Below are 4,085 nucleotides of genomic sequence, written 5' to 3' on the forward strand. Positions count from 1 at the left end.
AGGTGGCTTGTTTTGTGTTGGGATTTTGTGGGTGGTTGTCTCCTGTGTCAGTGTTTGTGCCACACGGGACTGTGACGGTTAGTACGTTTGTTGTTTTGTATTTTGTCTAGTTTTCTTGTTATTAAATCATGGAAACTTACCACGCTGTACATTGGTCCTCCGATCCTTCTCGCCTCTCCTCGTCTGAGGAGGAGGACGACTTAGACTGCCGTTACACCTGTTAAGCGATGCTAAAGTGAATGAGTGGTTATCAGAGCAGGATGCCTATACACTCCATAAACCTGTAAGAAAACAATTTCCAAGAAATAGAGTTTTTTCTACGCATCCCATGTCCCAATTTCAGGCGGATCTATGTGACATGCAGGCCCTTGCCGATTAAAAATGATGGAAATCGCTACATGCTAACGGTTATAGATATTTTCTCTAAAATAGCATTTGTAAGGGTCTTAACCCTTTCACACGTACCATCACACGGGTGTGATCGTTCTACAGTGGTCCCTGAAGCGTACGATCACACCCGTGTGATTAGAACACTCATTTAGAATGCTCATTTAGAACGGCCAGTTTCGAATGACGCAACAATCAGTGTTTGAGCTGGCCACACTTTTTTCAGAAACTATTTACACAAACACAGTCCTTACAAAGTTATGTCCAGAATGTGAGCAGTTTATTTTTGGATTCAATGTTCAGATATTCACAGAAGAATATATAGCATAACACAATCATCCTAACCGGAAAAATGTAGGCTACATTTGTCCTAGGGCTGAGGAAAGATTGACCCAACACAAGCAGTCATATTTTCTAACTCTCGGCTGACATAAACTACAATATGAATTAGCTAATAGCAATTACTATGTATAATTAATCACATCACGGGTGAGCACACCATTGATCGAAATAATTAGGTAAAGCACTTTTTAGAAATCGAAAGTAATCCGACGATTAGTTTCAGTGCGCAGCCATGCATTTTTTCCCTCACAGAAACCGAAGATAATAAGAGAAGACGAGATGAGTTTGGTCTGTTAATCAAAAAACGAGTGAACTCTTACTCACCTCATTTTGTTATAACATCTTTGGTCAAACAGACGATTACGTGGACCCAGAATGCATTGAATGTCAACAAACATGACTACACAGCTGGAATTAGCTTAGCTCATCATAATCAGTACAACCTTCAAAAAAGTATTTTACACACATAATATGTGCCCATTACAATCTGTGCAAGAATCGGAATGCATGATTTGTCACCTAGATTTGAAAACATGTGAATAAAACCGTAAATACACAAATAATTGCCACACAAAACATTTTCTGATAGTGATTTATTGATACAAGTGGCGCGTGCCGGCAGTCAACCACGTACCCTCTCACTCTAAACCATTCAGTGTTGTTGTTTATGTATGTAGCTAGTGAGATGAGCTTGAAGCATTAGCAATGTCTTTCAAAAGGAGACAACAAACAAATGTGGAAATTCTGGAGATTTTTTTTTATTCTATGAGAGTATGAAAGTCAGGAATCAGATTCTGACAGTGACAGTGAGGAGCTGCCCCCCAACCTTGTAGCCATTGAGAACCCTGAATCTGAATTTCCCTTGTCCACTGACAAAGTCCCAGTTCCCTTTGAAGATGCTGGTGGTGATGGAGGCATACCAACAGTGGATGAAGTACAGGAGTTCTGTGGTAGCTGGAAGGCCACCAGTCATTTCACCCCTCCTGGCCCTGCTGTTTCACCCCTCCTGGCCCTGGTGTTTGCTTTGATGAGTCCCAGTCTGGAGTACAACGCCCCTTGCCATTTCCAACTGAGGCAGAGTGCTTCAAGTTGTTTCTGACAGAGGAGCTGGTGGGAGACATAGTAGAGACCAATCGCTATGCCTTGGAGCTACAGGATAAGAGAGAGCCAGGAGTGGGGGACAACCACAATTAGTGAAATGTATACATTCCTGGTGACAGTAAAGACTGCTTTCTAGTTCTGCTGCTATGACTGCATTTCATCAACGCTACTACCATCCTAAATGACCCGTTATACAAAATAAGAAATGTTAACAGCTGGCAGTAAAGTGGCATGACAAACGAGACGTCCATGTCCTCTCCACTGTCCATACAGCAACCATGTCGGCCACAGGGAAGGTGGACCACCTGACGGGAGAGAGAAACAAACCAGACAGAGAAACATGAAACCAGACTGCGTGCTTGACTATTACCTCAAAATGGGGGCAGTGGATGATAAACAGCTTTGTGGAATGCACTCAGAAAACGACCAAGTGGTATAAGATATTTTTCAATTTTTCCAGGGTAGCGTCAAAATACAACATGCCAATACTTCTGACGCATTTAGCATTGTTTTACAGAACTAATAGAATAATGTAACTAGCTACATAAGCACGATTGAATATAACACCATAAAAGGTGAGTAACATGAGTAACGTTACCTCGCGTGTCCGCGGTTATAAGGAATATATACAAATATATTATGCTCCATTCACACAGTGAGCTATAGTAGAAACGGTATAACACGACACAATAACGTAATTAGGCACTTACTTTGATAGAAACGCAGTCTTGATTTGAAGATGGGTGTCTGGAGTGACGCCTCTAGCACTGAGACGCTGTGCCACTTGGGAGTCATAAGGCCAGGGTAGCTTCAAAATACAACACATGCTAATACTTCCCTGACGCAATTAGCATTGTTTTCCAGAGCTAATAGGAGAATGTAGCTACCTACCTAAGCATTGAGTATAACACCATAAATGTTATGAAATGAGTAACGTTACATCGCGTGTCCGCGGTTATAAGGAATATACACAAAAACATGATGCTACAGTAGAAACGACATAACACGACATGCAGAAACTATTATAACGTAATAAGGCACTTTGATAGAAACGCACACATTTCCAAAGGTATTATTGGTAACGAAAACAACGTTGATTTCGATGCAGGCGACAGGTGGAATAATATGAACACGTGTATGCAGGACGGCAGATGAGTAAATGTCCTGCACAAACAATTGAGAAGTGTTTGGGGAATTTTGTCCGGGTCAGAAATGTCAAAAAAATTAATTGGTCCGCAAAAGTAAAAATGACTACTTTTATGTGAATGAATGAGGCGGAACACACCTCATTTCAAACTGTTATTAGAAAATAAAAAACAATTTAAAATTGACAAATAAAAACAGGCTGCGTGCTTTTGTTTGAGGGCAGCGCGGATGAAATGTACTGTTACATAACAAACACATTCTGGAATGGAGAGAACTTTCTAATATCACGTGCATAAAAAAACTCACGCTGGGGCGACCGTTAGAGATATTTGGAACTCACGCATGAAAGGGTTAAAAAATAAGAGCGGGGCAGAGGTGACCCGGGCCTTTGACTCTATCTTGAAGGAAGGAGGAGCCCCCAAGAAAGTGCAGACTGATGGCGGAGAATCATTTTTTAATAATACTTTTCAGAAGCTCATGAAGAAGCATAATATAGTACATTTTGCTACAGGCTCGGATTTGAAAGCTTCAGTTGTTGAACGCTTTAACAGAACTCTGAAGGAGCGAATGTGGAGATATTTTACAGCTCACAACACGCACAGATATATCGATATAGTTCAGGATTTAGTAAAGGGGTACAACAACAGCTACCATAAGAGTATACGTATGAAGCCCTCGGAGGTCTCTTCTGAAAACTCTTTTCAAGTTTTTAAAAATCTGTATGGTTTGTTCCCCCTTCGCCGTAAGAAAAAAATTACTTTTAAATTCATAGTGGGGGACTTGGTGCGTATATCGAAGTTGAGGGGGGTTTTCGACAAAAAATATGAGCAAGGTTACAGCGATGAGTTGTTCACCGTTACCGAGTGTCTACCGCGCATACCCCCGGTCTACAAGTTAAAAGATTATGACGGGGAGCTTATAGAGGGCTCTTTTTATGAGAAGGAATTACAGAAGGTCCAGTTGGGTAAAGACAAAGTCTTTCACATGGAGGAGATTCTAGATCAGAAGAGAGAAAATGGTAAAAAATGGTTGCTGGTCCGCTGGAAAAACTGGCCCCAAAAGTTCAACAGTTGGGTATTGGAGCACGATGTGGTGGAGGCAACGGGGGT

The 4,085-nt window shown here is 41.3% G+C and overlaps 1 long non-coding RNA gene across 1 annotated transcript; it reads right to left on the reverse strand.

Annotated features, from left to right (window-relative positions):
* Positions 1–1,975: 1,975 nt before the first annotated feature.
* Positions 1,976–3,329, reverse strand: LOC139544472 (uncharacterized). The gene is made up of 2 exons (XR_011668878.1): positions 2,541–3,329; positions 1,976–2,135 (listed from the first exon to the last, which is right to left on the reverse strand). It is a non-coding gene; the product is annotated as an uncharacterized lncRNA (long non-coding RNA).
* Positions 3,330–4,085: the final 756 nt, after the last annotated feature.

The sequence above is a fragment of the Salvelinus alpinus genome, chromosome 18 (genome assembly GCF_045679555.1).
Source record: "Salvelinus alpinus chromosome 18, SLU_Salpinus.1, whole genome shotgun sequence".
Classification (NCBI taxonomy): domain Eukaryota; kingdom Metazoa; phylum Chordata; class Actinopteri; order Salmoniformes; family Salmonidae; genus Salvelinus; species Salvelinus alpinus.